A 21394-nucleotide genomic window follows, 5' to 3' on the forward strand; every position below is an offset into this window, starting at 1 on the left:
GGCCACAGATGTGGTGTTGTACACTCTGAAGGCAGGACACTTTTTTTTCTGGTATGCTAGGTGACAGAGCATTTGGGTTGAATGTCTGCTCATAGCGTTTATCATAGTATGTCACCATGCCCTTATTTATCTGTGATGTCACAGTAGGAAATGTAGTAGCTTGCTTAGATAACAGGTCTGTGAATGTTGCTGAGACCTCCAATGGTTCTGTGCCAACTACCTGCCCCCACTGATGTGAAGGGAAGCACTGGGTGCACCATCTACCGTGCCCATGTTAGGCATGGTTCATGACACAGAAGGTGCCAGGGACTATTCATTGACATTTATGATTTCACCTTGATTAGGGGATGTTGATGGCTCTGTGTACAGTTAAGATAGAACATAAGAATGTTAGTTATATGTCAATATATTAACCTAACATTAGCTATAACATTATGAAACAACTTCATTTAGAATAGCATAGGCCAATCATGTATTGATCTTTAAAATAGGGACATTATGACTTGGTGCAAAGCTTGAAAGCTTAGTAAGTGACATTTTAAGGTGAGTTTGTAAGTTCTAAACACACACACACACACGTTGAAGTTTATTAAAAAAAAATGTACCTTCGCATCACCACAAAATACAACATTACGTGAAATCATGTCAGTAAGACTTATTTGTTTTGTTTTTTTGGTGGGGGATATCACCATACTGTAAGTCTGTAAACAATTTTGGTATTTAGATATGCACTGTGCCAGACATAACTGTATAAAACATTTCATAAAATACTGTATTAATCATGGATTTTAAATCACAATATTGTCCCCTTACAATGACTACCTTCATTCATGGTAGTACTCACCTGTTTCCTGGTCAGATTCACTAGGCCCAATGTCCCTGTCCCCTCCCAGTCCAAATACAACCTTGCGCACCAGAATGGAATTCACCTTCTCCTCCATGGGTGAAAGATGTAGAGAATGGGCAGGAGGTTTTGGATGCATGCTTCTGACTGACAGACAGTTTATCCTTCAGTTTGTGTTTAGTATCTGCATATCTTTTCTTGCAGTTTTCCACAGTCCTTTTCAGCAGGCCACATGCGCAGATTTCATTGCTGATGAATCTGTACATCATATTTTTGTGGCTGCTTTTAGTCTTGGTGATATATATATGATATATATTGTATGTATTGTATTGTATGTCTTTATTTATATAGCGCCATTAGTGTACATAGCGCTTCACAGTAGTAATACATGTGGTAATTAAATAAATAACAGATAATATAAATAACATATCATGGGAATAAGTGCTTTAGACATAAAAGTAACATTTCGGAAGAGGAGTCCCTTTCAGAAGTCTTCCATCTGCATACAAATGTAGCTGCTGTATGAAATCCGCTGAGACGGAGGACGCGTAGGGTCACATGGTACAGGAAACTACGGTGGCCAAGCAGCTCAAGCTCCAGAGCACAGACATCAGTTCCTGCATCCTGCTACTTGATTGGTGGGTGATTGAATACAGCCAGAAACATCTACCTTCCCTGCAGAGGAGAAAGGTTGCACCGGCAGCATATCCCACAGCAGGGCTGATTCACAGCAGCTACATTTGTATGCAGATGGAAGACTTCTGAAACCTGGACGTCAGCGTGGTGCATGGGCTTGTCCCATAAATTGCTTATTTTAAACTGACAAAGTGTGAGTTGGCAATCGTCTGTTCATGATAATTAAAACCTTTTAAATCTGAATTTTCACTAGGATCGGGCGCTTTTTCTTTCTTCTTTTTTTCGTATGTATATATGTACAGAATATATGTCTTTTAGCGCCTTTAATGTACATAGAGTAGTGCTTCACAGCAGTAATACATGTGACAATCATATAAATAACAAATAATACAGATAACGCATAATGGGAAGAAGTGCTTCAGACATAAAAGTAACATTTAGGAAAAGGAGTCCCTCCTCCGAGGAGCTTATAAATTAATTGGTAGGTAATTAGAATGTACAGAGAAAGTAGGAGGGAATTCTGGTAAGTGTGTCTGCAAGGGCCCGAGGTTTATGTATGAAGTGTAAAGTATGAGCCACTGAGATACTCATATGCTTCGTTATGCAGGTGTGTTTTAAGGTGGGTCTAAAGAGGGTGCGGGTTGGATATTGAGGGGAAGGGCATTCCAGAGGTGTGGGGAAGTCTGAGTATTTGTGTCACAACAAGACTTTGCATGTAGTTACAGCCCCCGCATTATTCTATTTAATTTATGAAGTTTTCTAAAATACAATTTGAACATTTTGTTAGCACCCCTAAGTTATAGCATGCGTGTATTTGACATCTCAACGGTACAGTGAAAAAGTTATAGGTTATTTGTTCTAACATACAGTCCATTAATCATTATGACACCGTGCTTATGTTATTTGGGTTATAACCTGCTAAGTTATCAAACAGTTGATTTTAGTAACACAGCATGCCATCAACAAATATCTATGATTACAATGTAACCTAAATGGATTTTAAGTAACACGTTCTGAATCAATTAATGCCAAGATCAATGAAACACCACCACAATATTTTTAAGGTACTGCTTGAGATTATAAACAAAATGATTATAATTCATTTTCCAAGGTCAAGAAGTGCCTTTTGTGCAAATCTTCGACCCGGCGCTTGTATGCTTCAGGTTCTTCAGCAGCCGGAGCATCTAGCTCTGAGACCTCAGAGGTCTGCTACTCACTGTCCCTCTCTTACTTTCCACTCCTCCCAGAGCCATGTTGCTGGCCCTGAGTCCTGAAGTTCCTGCTGGACTCCCTACCTCTACCCTAACAGGCTTCCTGAAGTTCACCACACCTGCACGGGCCACCTCTGTTTGGGCCAACCCTGTTTGGGCCAACCCTGCATGGACCACACCTGCAAGGACCACAATTGCTCGCCCCACACCTGCATGCCCCACATCTGCACGGGTGCTACCTGCTCTCGCCACACCTGCATGGGCCACCCCTCCACGGTCCACCACTCTATAGGCCACACCTGCACAGACCACACCCGCATGGATGACACCTGCATGGGTCACACCTGCATGGGCCATACCTGCATGGGCCACCTCTGCATGGCCACATATGAAGTCCACACACCTGCAGTTACCACACCTACAGTCATCTACCACACCTGCATACCCCAAATCTGTATGCCCCACTCCTTCACTCCTCAATTCTCCACTCCTATGACTCATACTCCTCTGACTCGAACTCCTCTTACTCACACTCGCACATCCATTCCTCCCCTCCATGTGACACAGTTTCTCAAACACTCACAAAAAACAGGCATAGAAAATAAATGACACACTAACAAACAACTGTAACTGACAAGACAAGAAGATATGAAAAAAATATAAAATAACAGAAGACAACTCAATCAGAAATCACCAATAACACACACAATCTCCAAATACCTCCTCTACCTAGCCCAGTGTGTCTCATTCTCACTCCCAGCAGCACCGACACAAGAGAAAGCAAATGGCTACTTTATATACAGGGTAGAAAGAAATCCTGGGATTGCAGCGGTGCACAGCAAGTAGAGGAGGGGATCAGCAGTGTGTGGGTTAAACATATATTTATTTATAGCAACATGGTAACGGGGACAAACAATCTGACGCGTTTCGGACAAAGTGTCCTTTATCAAAGAGCTTATTCGCGTCATTCCCCCTCGCAGTCTTATAGAGTACTCCCCGCCCACCTACGTCACAGCGCTGCGTAGTTTTGGCGCGAAAATCGCCGAAACACAATCTCATTGGTCAAAAGTTTGAACCAATAGAAAAGCTCAATGTCATAGGTGTGTGATGAGTGGGAGGGGAGTGATGCGCTGACCTTGCAGTCCCGCGAACCCCCTCCACCGACATGAATAACAGCGCTGCATAGTTACACTCCAAAGTTCCTTAACATGAACACAGGCATTGGAACTAAACCTCTTAACACAATACCTTATCAAACATAGGAACGAGTGAACGGGGGGAGGAGGAGAGACAAAGGGACAAAGACTAATGGGGGACAAAAAATCAATATAAAGAAAATTACAAGAACCTAAACAAATAATAAAGAAAACAGAAAAAACAGATATAGCAAATATTAAAAACAGATTACAATTAATCTGCGAATCATAAACTGGAATGGAAGCGGTCTACTAGTGAGAAGAACAATATTAAATTACAACTTATTACAAAAGACCATAAGTCTATAGACTCTTGTATGTATAAATAGAGATGAATTATATAGAAAAATATATTTTCCCCTATATATTTATACTTAGAGATAGTGTCACATTGACGGACAAAATACAGGTGTAATGTGCAAGGTAAACATATAATACAAATTACAGTCATAATGGATATTGAGGTCCAGATGAAGCAGCAGTTAATGCAAACCATTTGTTGCTTTTAATCCCAATTGTACACAGATATTTATCGGCCTCAATTGATGCATGAAACAAGTATAATAAAATATATGTCTTGCACTATAAATGTCCAATAAACGGACATACAGTATGTATTAGAGCAGATAATTATTTCAAGAAGTGTTTGAGTTCCCAGTCCTGGTTCATGCCCCTGGGTGCCAATGTCCCAAGGGCATAAATCCAGAACATCTCCCTACAATTTAGTATGGCCTCCCTGTTTCCTCCCCTTGGATGTATATGAATGTTTTCTATAGCACTATAGGTAAATGTAATAATTGATCCTAAGGGGCATGTGTTAAAGTGGCGAGCTACAGGGAAGCGATCATCACAGTTTCTGATACTGCGAATGTGCTCAGTTATTCTCACTTTAAGTGCTCTGATGGTCCTACTTATATAACCACTCCCACAAGCACACCTCAAAAGATAAATAACAAAATTCGTATTGCAAGTCATAAATGACTCAAAACGATATACATGGTTGGTATGGATATTCTTCAGAGATTTTATTGGTACAGCATATCTGCAGAGACTACAATGCCCACATTTAAAGAATCCCCTAGGTAGCTTTTTAATGCTGTTCTTCGCTGAGCAGTACAAACTGGGTGAAACATGATTGCCAATGGTCTTCGCTTTCTTGAAGACCATTCTTGGGTTGGACATAGTATACACATCCAGATCTGTATCTAATTTTAAGATTCCCCAATGCTTTTGTAAGATAAATCTAATCTGCTCAGCCTGTTTGGAGAACGTGGTTATGAATAGTGGTAGTTGGTTTGTTGCATTATTATGGATATATCTATTTGATTTCCTTTTACTCAAAAGTTGTCTCCGATCCATATTCAAAGCGTTGTTAAATGCAATTTCCAAGTCCCTCTCTCCATAGCCACGGTTCCTAAACCTATTCTTTAGTTCTTCCGCTTGTACTAAAAAGGACTCTTGTGTGGAACATAATCTCCTTAACCTCAGGAATTGTCCTTTGGGTATGCCCCTTATTAATGATCTTGGGTGGGCACTGTTTGATCTGAGCAGGGAGTTTTTGGAGTTTATTTTTCTGTAGATATTGGTTTGTATTTTTTGACCAACATCTATGTAAAAATGTAGGTCCAGGTAATCAATCTGTGTATCATGATATAAATGGGTAAACTTCAAATTATACGTATTTGCCTCTAGATACTCAAAAAAAGCGTGAAGTGTGTCAATATCCCCTCCCGCTCGTCACACACCTACGACATTGAGCTTTTCTATTGGTTCAAACTTTTGACCAATGAGATTGTGTTTCGGCGATTTTCGTGCCAAAACGATGCAGCGCTGTGACGTAGGTGGGCGGGGAGTACTCTATAAGACTGCGAGGGGGAATGACGCAAATCAGCTCTTTGATTAAGGACACTTTGTCCGAAATGCGTCAGAGTGTTTGTCCCCGTTACCATGTTGCTATAAATAAATATATTTTTAACCCACACACTGCTGGTCCCCTCCTCTACTTGCTGTGCACCGCTGCAATCCCAGGATTTCTTTCTAGCAAGACTACTTAGCGTGATGCACGCATCATATGAAGCTGCCATCTGTGAGTATTGTTTTTCCCCCTTATACATGGGGATTTGCTGACCGGTAACAGTGTTACAGTGAGGATACCCTGCTCTGTGGAGTTCTACAAGAATGATGGTATGTTAACCCCTTATTGACTCCAACATTTGGGCTGTTATATTACAGAAGGATCACTGTTTATCACACACTGGGTCCAATACTCTATTTTTGCTTTATGTGCTTCTGTTCTTACCATGATATGTGGACATTGATGTTTTAAGTATGGATTTCTATTATGTCTGAATTGGATTGAGCACTGCTATTGGGACATGTGCCCTGAACTACCTATTGGATGATCTAAACAAAGTGGCTTATCTGAAGAAGACATTGAGCTTTTATATATCAAATGTTTTTTGGGGACCAGCATATGTCTGTTTGGACGGTGTGACTCTATTAAATTTCTTTTTAATATTGGTATAAGGGTGATATTTTCTGAGAATGGAGGAGGATATAGAAGACTTGGAATCAGGTGATTCAATGAATAAAACATTTGTTCAAAGTTGTGCGGACAATTCAGGGAGGAAACGCAGGGCAGCATACCTCTTTGATAATGTGATACAAGATGCGTGCGAAGATAATGCTGATCTGGAGTTGTATTTCACAAAACTAGAAAAGATTATTTTATTAAACATCAGACTCTGGTGGGACATTACAACATTGGATAACTATATTATCACAAAGAGGATACCCAGAGGTCTTCACGTAAAGAAGACGCCATCTTTTGGCTTCCCGTCCAAAGATTTCGAACAGGAATGGACCAAAATATTAGATGATTGCTCTATGAAATTAATGGATCTTATAATTAAAACTAAAGTTCAAGAAAGAAATATTGTGAAAAAGAATATAAAAGATCTACAGCAGAAGCTTAATACTTTCAAAGATATGGAGGACTTTCAAACGATGGATAAGAGATTATCAAATAATGTGGAAAAAGCTGAGGGAGATATTATGACAAAAAAATAACAAAAATTTGATAGAGATCGGATTGATTATGAACGTAACCAAGTCTATGTCTGGCAGAGACCATTGATATTGAGAACTCCTGCTCGCCAAGAATCGGGACAGAAGAGAACACAGAGCAACAGGGACCAGTCTAGGAGGTCGACACCTAAAAGATCTATTCTGAAGAAATTTCCAGAAACATCGAGTATTTCAGACATTTCTGATGGGGAGAACCGCCAACAAACTCTGTCTTTTTCAACTGATGAGGACACAGACAGATATCGTGATCATATGGAATATGAAACCCGGAGTATGAGACAACATGGAGAAGCGTCTACCTCATATGATCTTAGAAGCCAAAAGGTCTCAAAAAAACAATCAAAAGGACAAGGCGCTCGAATAAAAGAAGGAGCATTAAAGAAAAGGAAAATCGATCCTTGATGGATAACAACAATGTTATTAATATTTCGGGTGTTACTATTTCCGATGGTGAAATGGCTGTCTTGAACAAGGGTCTTAACTTTGCCCTCATGGATGACTTCAACTTGTTGAATACAGTCATTGACCTACAGAAATATGTCCGGAAACTGTCATTGAAAAAATGTTTTGCATCTAGAAGGACGTCGGTCGCTGGGTCTCCTCCATCGGATGACAGGGGTACCTTTGACCCCTCTCATGCTATTGATGAGACTCAGTTAGATAGGTTGTCCTTCAAGGAATATGGTGTGCTTCAAGATATGTTAGACATGGATATAGAAGATAGAGGGTCAGACCTTTTAGATAGTGAGGAACAGTTCTCATTTCTGAGCGGTACAAAACACACAGACTTTAGGAGCAAATCCATTTTTTGTCCGTCGTTCTCTAAGGGTCCACACCTTGAAACATTTGAGAGACTAGTGGAGAAAGATGTACAAATTCTTGCAAAAGGTTACACTTTCACCACCTCTTCTTTTGACAACATGTCTAAAGAAGAAAGATCGCATCTGTGTTCATTAAAAAAGAGGTCGAATATTATTATAAAGAATGCGGACAAAGGGGGAGCAGTGGTGATTATGCACGCAGACGCTTATCGAACAGAAGCCTTGAGACAGATTTCCAACATCCAGGCATTTTGCAGGTTAGACAGGGACCCCACACAGGCATATCTAGCGGAGATTCGAGATCTGTTGGATCTGGGCAGGGAGTTGGGAGTACTCACTAATCAGGAATCATCTTATCTTTACAATCCATTTCCTATCGTGCCTATTTTTCACCATCTCCCAAAGATCCATAAAACTCTAGTCTGCTCTCCTGGCAGACCAATTATATTGAGTATTGGATCTTTGGGAGATGGTCTATCTAGGTACGTGGATTATTTTTTACAGACCTTAGTTAAAACACTTCCCGCTTATCTAAGGGACTCTTCGGATTTGCTTCTGGATATTCAGAAAATCAAATGGTTAAACGGTTACATGTGGGTCACACTTGATGTGACCTCCTTATACACGATTATTGATCACACTTTGGGCACTAGAGCTATCAGTCACTTTCTTAATCACTCAAATATAAATTTGGCACAAAGCACGTTTTTATTGGATTCAGTTATGTTTTTGTTACAGCACAATTACTTTATGTTTGATACGCAATTTTATTTACAGTCACAAGGGACAGCCATGGGCACATCATTTGCACCTTCATACGCGAACCTTTTCATGGGATTTTGAGAGACCACTCACATATTTGGTGACACAAACCCCTTTAGAGAACACATTATTTTTTATCGTCGCTTTATAGATGACCTATTATTTATCTGGAATGGGGATATTGACACACTTCACGCTTTTTTTGAGTATCTAGAGGCAAATACGTATAATTTGAAGTTTACCCATTTATATCATGATACACAGATTGATTACCTGGACCTACATTTATACATAGATGTTGGTCAAAAAATACAAACCAATATCTACAGAAAAATAAACTCCAAAAACTCCCTGCTCAGATCAAACAGTGCCCACCCAAGATCATTAATAAGGGGCATACCCAAAGGACAATTCCTGAGGTTAAGGAGATTATGTTCCACACAAGAGTCCTTTTTAGTACAAGCGGAAGAACTAAAGAATAGGTTTAGGAACCGTGGCTATGGAGAGAGGGACTTGGAAATTGCATTTAACAACGCTTTGAATATGGATCGGAGACAACTTTTGAGTAAAAGGAAATCAAATAGATATATCCATAATAATGCAACAAACCAACTACCACTATTCATAACCACGTTCTCCAAACAGGCTGAGCAGATTAGATTTATCTTACAAAAGCATTGGGGAATCTTAAAATTAGATACAGATCTGGATGTGTATACTATGTCCAACCCAAGAATGGTCTTCAAGAAAGCGAAGACCATTGGCAATCATGTTTCACCCAGTTTGTACTGCTCAGCGAAGAACAGCATTAAAAAGCTACCTAGGGGATTCTTTAAATGTGGGCATTGTAGTCTCTGCAGATATGCTGTACCAATAAAATCTCTGAAGAATATCCATACCAACCATGTATATCGTTTTGAGTCATTTATGACTTGCAATACGAATTTTGTTATTTATCTTTTGAGGTGTGCTTGTGGGAGTGGTTATATAAGTAGGACCATCAGAGCACTTAAAGTGAGAATAACTGAGCACATTCGCAGTATCAGAAACTGTGATGATCGCTTCCCTGTAGCTCGCCACTTTAACACATGCCCCTTAGGATCAATTATTACATTTACCTATAGTGCTATAGAAAACATTCATATACATCCAAGGGGAGGAAACAGGGAGGCTATACTAAATTGTAGGGAGATGTTCTGGATTTATGCCCTTGGGACATTGGCACCCAGGGGCATGAACCAGGACTGGGAACTCAAACACTTCTTGAAATAATTATCTGCTCTAATACATATGTCCGTTTATTGGACATTTATAGTGCAAGACATATATTTTATTATACTTGTTTCATGCATCAATTGAGGCCGATAAATATCTGTGTACAATTGGGTTTAAAACCAACAAATGATTTGCCTTAACTGCTGCTTCATCTGGACCTCAATATCCATTATGACAGTAATTTGTATTATATGTTTACCTTGCAAATTACACTTGTATTTTGTCCGTCAATGTGACACTATCTCTAAGTATAAATACAGGTAAACCCCGTTATAACGCGACCCGTTATAACGCAAATCGGTTATAACGCGGTTTTCACGTGGCTCCCGTTTTTAAAATTTTTTGCACACTGCACACACTGCACACTCTCACTGCACACACTGCTCACTGCACACACTGCACACACTGCACACAGCACACAGTGCACACTGCACACACTGCACACTGCACACTGCACACTGCACACACTGCTCACTGCACACACTGTTCATTGCACACACTGCACACTGCTCACTGCACACACTGCTTACTGCACACACTGCTCACTGCACACACTGCTCACTGCACACACTGCTCACTGCACACACTGCACACACTGCACACACTCACTGCACACACTCTCACTGCACACACTCTCACTGCACACACTCTCACTGCACACACTCTCACTGCACACACTCTCACTGCACACACTCTCACTGCACACACTGCTCACTGCACACACTGCACACTGCACACACTGCACACACTGCACACACTGCACACACTGCACACACACTGCTCACTGCACACACACTGCTCACTGCACACACACTGCTCACAGCACACTGCACACACTCCCAGCACTCACTGCACACACTCCCAGCACACACTCCCATCACACACTCCCAGCACACACTCTACACTGCACACACTCTACACTGCACACACTCTACACTGCACACACTGCACACACTGCACACACTCTACACTGCATGCACACACTCTACACTGCACGCACACACTCCCACTGCACGCACACACTCCCACTGCATGCACACACTCCCACTGCACACACACACTCCCACTGCATGCACATACTCCCACTGCACACACTCCCACTGCACACACTCCCACTGCACACACTCCCACTGCACACACTCCCACTGCACATTGCACACATCAGACACTCCCAGCACTCACTGCACACACTCTCACTGCACACACTCTCACTGCACACACTCTCACAGCACTCAGCTCTCACAATACACTCACATGTCAGCAGCCCACCCCTCCCCTCACATGTCAGCAGCCCACCCCCCCTCACATGTCAGCAGCCCACCCCCCCTCACATATCAGCAGCCCACCCCCCCTCACATGTCAGCAGCCCACCCCCCTCACATGTCAGCAGCCCACCCCCCACCTCACATGTCAGCAGCCCACCCCCCCCTCACATGTCAGCAGCCCACCCCCCTCAAATGTAAGCAGCCCACCCCCCTCACATGTCAGCAGCCCACACCCCCTCACATGTCAGCAGCCCACCCCCCCCTCACATGTCAGCAGCCCACCCCCCCTCACATGTCAGCAGCCCACACCCCCCCACATGTCAGCAGCCCACCCCCCTCACATGTCAGCAGCCCACACCCCCCCACATGTCAGCAGCCCACCCCCCCTCACATGTCAGCAGCCCCCCCCCCCTCACACGTCAGCAGCCCACCCCCCCTCACATGTCAGCAGCCCCCCCCCTCACACGTCAGCAGCCCACCCCCCCTCACATGTCAGCAGCCCACCCCCCTCACATGTCAGCAGCCCACCCCCCCTCACATGTCAGCAGCCCACTTCCCCTCACATGTCAGCAGCCCACCCCCCCTCACATGTCAGCAGCCCACCCCCCCTCACATGTCAGCAGCCCACCCCCCCTCACATGTCAGCAGCCCACCCCCCACCAGCCCGTTTTTCACACACACACACACACACACACACACACACACACACACACACACACACACACACACACACACACACACACACACACACACACACACACACACACACACACCCTACCTTAGATCAGCTCAGCACATCCTCTCTCCCCGGTACTAAGCCTAAGCCCCGCCCCCTCATGCTCTGACCTCTCCGGAAGAAAAAAACACACGGCTGCCGGGGGCTGAGAGGGAGGGGGCTGGGAGGGAGAGGTAGGGGGCTGGGAGGGAGAGGGAGGGGGCTGGGAGGGAGGAGGGATGAATCGCCACCATTTTTTAAACTTTTTTTTTTTATTTATTTCATTAACTGGCACCCGGCCAGAATCATTGCGGGCTCCACAGAGAGGCCAGATGGGCCGCATGTTGTGCAGGCCTCTTCCTTCCTTCCCTCCTCACTCCCGATCAGGCACGCGGCGGCCATTTTTTTTAAAATTAGTGCGACCCCGTTACTAACGCGGTGGTCTCGGGGTGGACCCCGAGGACCGCTCTATAACGGGTTTTACCTGTATAAAGGGGAAAATATATATTTTCTATATAATTCATCTCTATTTATACATACAAGAGTCTATAGACTTATGGTCTTTTGTAATAAGTTGTAATTTAATATTGTTCTTCTCACTAGTAGACCGCTTCCATTCCAGTTTATGATTCGCAGATTAATTGTTATCTGTTTTAAATATTTGCTATATATGTTTTTTCTGTTTTCTTTATTATTTGTTTAGGTTCTTGTAATTTTCTTTATATTGATTTTTTGTCCCCCCATTAGTCTTTGTCCCTTTGTCTCTCCTCCCTCTCCCCGTTCACTCGTTCCTATGTTTGATAAGGTATTGTGTTAAGAGGTTTAGTTCCAATGCCTGTGTTCATGTTAAGGAACTTTGGAGTGTAACTTTGCAGCGCTGTTATTCATGTCGGTGGAGGGGGTTCGCGGGACTGCAAGGTCAGCGCGTCACTCCCCTCCCGCTCGTCACACACCTACGACATTGAGCTTTTCTATTTGTTCAAACTTTTGACCAATGAGATTGTATTTCGGCGATTTTCACGCCAAAACGACGCAGCGCTGTGACGTAGGTGGGCGGGGAGTACTCTATAAGACTGCGAGGGGGAATGATGCGAATCGGCTCTTTGATAAAGGACACTTTGTCCGAAACGCGTCAGAGTGTTTGTCCCCGTTACCATGTTGCTATAAATAAATATATTTTTAACCCACACACTGCTGGTCCCCTCCTCTACTTGCTGTGCACCGCTGCAATCCCAGGATTTCTTTCTAGCAAGACTACTTAGCGTGATGCACGCACCACATGAAGCTGCCATCTGTGAGTATTGTTTTTCCCCCTTATACATGGGGATTTGCTGACCGGTAACAGTGTTACAGTGAGGATACCCTGCTCTGTGGAGTTCTGCAAGAATGATGGTATGTTAACCCCTTATTGACTCCAACATTTGGGCAGTTATATTACAGAAGGATCACTGTTATCACACACTGGGTCCAATACTCTATTTTTGCTTTATGTGCTTCTGTTCTTACCATGATATGTGGACATTGATGTTTTAAGTATGGATTTCTATTACTGTATGTCTGAATTGGATTGAGCACTGCTATTGGGACATGTGCCCTGAACTACCTATTATATACAGGGTAGAATGAGCTGTCTCGTGAGAAGGGCCTATTCCCAACATTTTGAGTTTTGGGGCAAATTTTACATTTTGTATTTAATTGTAATGTATTGTCTTTTTTGTTATGTATTTTTGTTTAGGTTGCCCATCCATTGCCATTATAGCAATCCATGGCTATGGTTTACCACAGTCACAATCAATGGCTTTATTGTGAAATGCTTGAATTTATTTAAATGTCATGTGTCTTATTTTGTGCCTGTTTTTATTTAAATGTCATGTGTTTTATTTTGTGCCTGTTTTTATTTTGGTTGTTCATTCATTTCCATTGTGGCAATTCATGGCCATATTATGGGCATGGTTTACCATCGTGACAAACAATGGATAGAAAGGATGGGGGTAGTTTGCCCAGGGTGGGAGGTTAGGCCTCCCGAGTGGGTAGCAGGTGGGGTTAACTCCTCATCACCATACTGGTTAGCACTGCTATAGTAATGGAGGGGATTACTCCTCCTGCAAACTTCCTGGTAGGCCTAAGCACCCACACTGGGCCAAATACCCCCTTTCACCCACCTCTTCTACCCCCAATAAACCAGGTACTGGGGTTTAACCCCTTCATTGCTTTAGCGGCTAGCCGTTATGGTAATGAAGCGGTTTTAATGTAAATTTTAATAACGGAGTATTGTAGCAAGGGTTCTCCTGAGCTGAATCACTTTGATTTCAGTCATATGTAGAAGCACATGCACACCGCTGGTAGGTGCTGGAGGGGGGTACTTATCTGCCGGTGCGCTGTATCCAGGGAGGTCCAGACATCCCAGAGGTACTTGAGCAAAGGAATGGAAGAAGGCACACGGTCTTACTAAAGGTGCAGTTTATTGTGCCACCAAAGGTCCAACGTTTCGGCAAATAGTTTGCCTTTATCAAGGAGAGGGCCCTTCCTTTGCTCACTTTGATTTCAGCCTTGGGGACCCCCTGCTTCCAAGTTACAGGTCCTGGTATGGGGGCACAGATTAAGTGCGATAAGACTTGGAAAAAAGTACTGCAATAAGAACATGCAAAATCGCTCAGCAATGCGCTGAATTTATCAAAGTTTAGTGAATATGACCCATAGTTTTGTCTCATGTTTTATATTCATGCTTTTTCAACATAGCAAAAGACTTGGTCATAGCTGTTGTCCTTACAACCTTTCCAATCCCTGCATTTATATTTCTGAAACAACAGAACTCTCAATAAAAGCAACTGCAGCTCATCCACCTTGAGTACAAGTATTATTATGTTATAAATAAACCTTAAGAAATTCAGTTAAAGCAGTATAATAGCAGCACCAGACTCAATTATAGTAGCTACTACTGTTGTACCTACAGCTAAAGCCACCTCAGAAAATGCTGTAATTCACTCATACCTCCCTAAGAAATAGAAAATTGCTGCCATACTAACTTGATATATAGTTTTTAAATCTTTAGCTTTTTCAATGGTCAGTAAGGTCAGTTTTAGTCCATATGGTGGGCAACGGAAAAAAAAGCTGCCTATTTTTTCATTGCAGTTTTTTAGACATTCTTAAGTTTTTGGGTCATTTATAAAAGTGTGCCATGCTCCAGGTTGTTCAGGGTGCCTTTATAAAGTAATTCTGTTTTAAAAAAGCCATTTGATAAAATTTCTGAGCATAGACCACATTTCAACACTGCTTGTAATTCTACACATAGTACTGTTTGTGTCCCAAAACAATTAAAGTATTAAACATGATGTGAGGAAATTGCTCTATTTCCGTGAAATACAGCAAGCTTGAAAGCCTAAAGTACAATAATCTAGTGTCAAAATACTGTACTCTAGCAAATAGAGGTCTATCACTATGACAGTGAGAAATCCATAATAGATACACTAAAGAAAGGTAAAATGTGCTTCACCATGCTTCAGTAACTAAATGTATTTCTAAATAAATCAGCTTCTCTAACTTCACTTGCAAGTCAAATTATATGAATAGATTTATCTCAACAATATCATGTCAAATGAAAGACACAAAGAGTACCGTACAAGAGGATCTAATATGAAAGAGTACCGAATAGAATGTGGTAGAGAAGAAAGTTATACCCCTAGTAAATTTAACAATTAGGGTTACGTAACCGTAACGTTGGTTGTCTATGTGCTGATGTTTTTTGTCTTATACACTGTTTGCTTTGGCTGAACTTTGAGTGCTGTTTCTTTGCTGTCGCTTTGGTGATAGCAGTTGTTACCTATACTTATTCTATGAAGCATGCACCTTGACTGTTGACTTATTTGCTTGGAGTGCCATCTGTCTTGATTGATATATATATATATCAAAGTGTAAAAAGAAGTGCTACTGGGCGTGGCTAATCGTATAAAACAAGAAACAAAGAAGTCCAGAGCAACATCCAATGTGAAAAAAATACACATTGAAATACCTTTATATCTCTTGAAAAATTAGTTAACCCTTTGGCCAAAGCGTATAAGCCTATGAGCCACTTTCAAGGAATGACCATAATATCGCAGGTCCTAACACTCACTGATTAAAATCCTTATTTACCTCTATAATTAGAGGAAGGATGGTCCTGGCATTGAACCTGTCGCAACAAGCTGCATGAAAATTGTACCTGATTGGGTGTTGGCGTTTCCCGGGTTTGTGGGGCAATGAAGCACCAGATGACCCGACAGGCCGCAGTACAGGCATAATCCTCCAATTCTCCAACGTTTTTTCTCTGAAGGGGAGAGCTGGTGACTTCCTAACTGCATTGGTCCTGGAGCCTCAAGAGCTGGGAAAGTGTGAGGCGATAGACTGGAGGTAAGAGCAGTTGGTGTGAAAGAATGTGAGTGATGGCATTCAAGCCTCCTTTCTTGAAGGCGTTGATCCGCCCGAACACATACGGCAATAAGATCTTCTAGCATTGTGGGTCTTTCCTGAGCGGCTAATTCATTCTTTAATGACTTGGAGGGACCTTGCCAAAAAACTGCAGATAACGCAGATAACGCCTCATCGTTCCAGCCCGTCTATGGTGCAATAACGTTAAGATAAAGTGTACTTTATGATAGAATATAACACCATATAGGTGTACACTCACAATTTGCAGTGATTAATACAGCATTTGTGCCCTTACTGGGTACCTCTTGGTTATACAGACGAGCCAACGAGTATTCTAAAACTTGCCTTTAACTAGCCAGTTTATATGCTGGATACATGCTGGGTACATTTCAGTGACATTTCTGCAGTGGCTAATGGCCCATCGGATTAACACAGCAGGGGTTCCTGGCAGTCCCATTCAGTTTGAATGGGACTGCCAGAGACCCCCGCTGTTAATCCGATGAGCCATTAATCTGTCTGCAGAAATGTGTGAAATGTTGCAGCACGTACCCAGCATATACCCAGCATGTACCCAGCATGTACCTGGGTCTTTTTGGAGATTGCCCCAGGTTTGTTTTAGAATAATCGTCGGCACTACAGTACGAAGTCCGCCTTTGTGGATACCGGCGCTCTGCTCAAAAAAGTTACATATGTCCGGTAGAGGTGTACCGCATCAGCTGCTGCTGCGCACACAACAGTCGGCGGCTTGCTTTACTTCTGTGTTCCCGCGTTCCCGTCAGAGATGCAGACGCTTGAATTGCCATCCCACGCAATGATGTTACTGTCCGGTTCCTTCTGGACTGGTGCTTTTAAAACTCTACATGTTTCGCAAAGATTCGCTTCGTCAGGAGTTGCAGGGTATCGAAGACCTGCTTAAATTCCTTCTTGAATAGTGAGAAATCCTGGGCAAGCTCCGGTCTCTGCTCCCAGATGGGGGATGCCCATGCCAATGCGTCTCCGGTTAATAAAGCAATAATATACGCCACCTTAGATCTATCAGAAGAAAAGGGAGCAGGGGTTAACTCAAACTGTATGTCACATTGATTGAGGAAACCTCGGCATTCGTGGGGATCTCTTGCATAAGGATTGGAAGTGGGGAGACGTGTCTCGAGAGAGAGAGAAGCTTCAGGTGAAGAGACTGACAGAGTTGCAGTCCTAACAATTCTGGATTGAGATTGGTTGAGAGAAACCGTTGCCAGGGAAGCAATCTGGTTGTCTAAATATTGAAAATGCTCAGAGATAGAAAACAGGGCTTGGCCCACCTCAGGGGGGTCCATGTTCATTTGACTGAGCATACTGGAGAAAACAAACTGGCTAACAAAAAGGCAAAATGGCAATTGTAAATGCCAGGGGTGTTGTGCTTGAAAGCTTATGCAGGTAACTAATAGCTTTGACAACTGGGATGACTCTATGTCTATGCGAACGAAGAACTTCACCAACTGCAGAACTACTGGTGTCATATACCAGGCAGTGTGCAGTTGTACCAAGAAATACATTGGTAAGACCCACAACCAATTCAGATGGAGGGTACTAGGTGACATCAGCAATAATAGAGATAAACCATTAGCTAAACATATCAATGGGACCCATGGGGGGGATTTTTCCAAACTTGTCTTCAAAGGGATTGACCACATCCCAGAAACCATTAGACGTGGAAACTGGGACAGGGAATTATTGAATTGAATATATTATATATATATATATATATATATATATATATATATATATATATATATATATATATATATACATATATATATATATATATATATATATATATATATATATATATATACAGTAGAGGCAACGTTTATTCTAACATTTGCCGTAAACTAGCCGGGTTACATTCTGGGTATGTGCTGGGTATGTGCTGGGTATGTTCTGGGCTAGTTTGAGGCACGTTTAAGGCATTTCTGCATTGACTAACGACCCAAAGGATTAACACAGCAGGGATCCCTGGCATTCCAATTCAGTTTGAATGGGACTGCCAGGGACCCCCGCTGTTAATCTGATAGGCCATTAATCAATGCAGAAATGCTGGGGCTAGTTTAAGGAAAGTTTAAGGCATGTATTCAGAATGTACCTGGGTGTTTCCTGTTTTTTTTGGGGAATTGCCACTGGTTTTTGTTCGAATAAGAGTTGCCTCTACTGTATGGTGAAAACACGAACCCCTCATTTAATCCCTGAGGGGACAGAGTTCCCAGGGTATATATCCACCTAGACTCACGTTTCAATAATTCCCTGTCCCAGTTTCCATGTCTAATGGTTTCTGGGATGTGGTCAATCCCTTTGAAGACAAGTTTGGAAAAATCACCCCCATGGGTCCCATTGATATGTTTAGCTAATGGTTTATCTCTATTATTGCTGATGTCATCTAGTACACTCCATCAATTATGAGTGCATACTGAAGCCCCAAAGAGCAGGATGCTTTGTGTCACCTAGATTGATAAGGTGTATACATTGATGGCCTATATATATATAATTGAATGGACTATATATATATATATATATATATATATATATATATATATATATATATATATATAGTCCATCAATGTATACACCTTATCGATCTAGGTGACACAAAGCATCCTGCTCTTTGGGGCATCAGTATGCACTCATAATTGACATTAGGTAGTTTCATCCAGTTCCTTATAAACTGTCAATAAGTACAAGTGCTGTTTCACTGATAACATCTTACCTGGACTAGATATGGACAAAATCAATCCACAGCTACTCACCACATTGAGAGTATTCATCTATACACTCATGTGATTTCCTGATTCAATCCATTTAAATAATTTTGTTATAGGAGTCACAATAACTCCCCCTTACTTTACTGTCCTGTGGGCATTAGAATCAATGATTATTTCTTCCTGCCACAAAGTATTAGTATTATTACACTGACTTTCCTTCTGTGAATAAGCAGGACAAATACATACTTTATAGGCTTCCTTAAAGCCCGCTTGCATCAAGTAGGACTGGAGCCGTAGATGCTCCGACGTTGTCCAATGATCGGATATATTAACAGGGTACTCGTGGCAAGGCAGGGCCACCTTGATAAAGCATCATTAGATGCAAAACATACGTTAGTGCATGTCGCCGTGTCCTCACGTGGGCTTGCAGCAGGGTGGGCGACCTAAAGCTTAGATATTAATGTTGCTCTCTGTATATTATTGGATCTTTACCAGTCCAGGACCTAGAGGCTAGATACCAATGTTGCGCTCCATATACTAGCGGATATAATATCTACTAGCCCAGTACCAAGAGGCTTTATATCAATGTTGCGCTCCATATATCACTGGATACAATAGCTAATAGGCTAGTACTAAGAGGCCTCAGTGTTACCAACAGAGACATTAGGTAGACCTTTGCAACTTTTTTATTGACACTACCAGATCAGAATTAAGTACAATTCTGGAGTGTGCACTTGCCGATACAAAACCGCTATAGCGGGTACACCATTGCTGACAAGCAAAGGTATAAGACACAGTCGGCAACCTCTTCCGGATCCAAATATGATTATGATTGTGGGGGGATATGTGCCATTCTATGTTAGCTTTAGTAGTATCACCTAATTAACCTATGTGAGAGCCATTAACACATACACTTGCTGACCTTAGTGTGGGGACTATATATTATACTATACTATACTATTTTTTTTTTAATTTTCCAGCTCCCACAGTAAAATAAACTTTTTCCTGACGCCGTGTACTGGTTTCCGCTTTCTGAATGAGTCATTGACGCAACACAGCCATCCAAAACTCCCCTCTGCCTTCAGTTGGTGTCTAGACCCGACCTTGAACTGTTATATTTTTAGTGACACAAGTAAACGAAAAGCATGGTGTGGCGATTTTCACTTCTCATTCGCCACACATGTGGCTACATTGAAAAATAGGTTGCCCACCTCTGTACTATACTATAAACAAAACTATACACACAGTCTGTCCCACGCATGTCTTATTGTTTTATTCTATTGGACTAGCACTGTGGATGTCCTGGCTCTCACATGGTTCCCCCATTTTATCACACACTGCGAGCATTTATTCAATCTATCATTTAGATTGTATTACTACATTATATATATAAATATATATATATGCCTGTGTGATTACCACTTTATGGACGTCGGAATGCTGACCCCATTAATTATCTATTGGGCAACTATTATATACGTTTCCTTATGTGCTCTATTTTTAGCATTTTTATGTATAGTTAACTGATACATTCTCCTTCTGAGGTTAATTATCCATTTTGAGGCTCTATATACAGGCACACCCCGCATTAACGTACGCAATGGGACCGGAGCATGTATTTAAAGCGAAAATGTACTTAAAGTGAAGCACTACCTTTTCCCCACTTATCGATGCATTTACTGTACTGCAATCGTCATATACGTGCATAACTGATGTAAATAAGACATGTGTAACAGGCTCTATAGTTTCCCCGATTGAGCACAGCTGCGGTACAGGTAGGGAGCCAGTATTGCTGTTCAAGATGTGCTGACAGGCGTATGCGTGAGCTGCCGTTTGCCTATTGAGCGATATGTCCTTACTTGCGAGTGTACTTAAAGTGAGTGTCCTTAAAGCGGGGAATGCCTGTATATTGGGAGATGTTCAAATGGTGACACCAATTGTGGTGATATCAATTAGTTAGTTGACATATTGTATATATTGTGACGTCCCAGCGTAGGATCTTGTGTCAGATCAAAGGCAGGAAAACTTCGCGTTTGGCACAGGAGGGTTTATTTACAAGGTACAAGTCAGGAACATGATAAACTCATAATATAAAACAGAAACAAAAGACCTAACTCCTTTCAGGAGTTCTGACTAATACAGCCTAGTCCCTAACTAACAGTGGGAGAACGAACCTCTTTTCCCACTTTACACACTGTACCTGCAGCTTTCCCTTTGCAGTCCCTCACAGGGCTGTCTGTTTGTGTGCCTTCAGGTCAGCACAGCAGCAGCACAGGAAAATGTCTGTGCTGCCATTTACCTTGAAGCTCATTAATTAGGGCTCAGGTGAGAGGGAAGGGAACACACCCTGGAAGGTGCTGGGTCCTATGTACCTCCCCCAAAACACCTTTTGCTTCAATACAGCTGCAGCTGTCTTTATCCTAGCGTGGCCATAGCAGCACAA

Source organism: Ascaphus truei, chromosome 1 (assembly GCF_040206685.1).
Source record: "Ascaphus truei isolate aAscTru1 chromosome 1, aAscTru1.hap1, whole genome shotgun sequence".
Classification (NCBI taxonomy): Eukaryota; Metazoa; Chordata; class Amphibia; order Anura; family Ascaphidae; genus Ascaphus; species Ascaphus truei.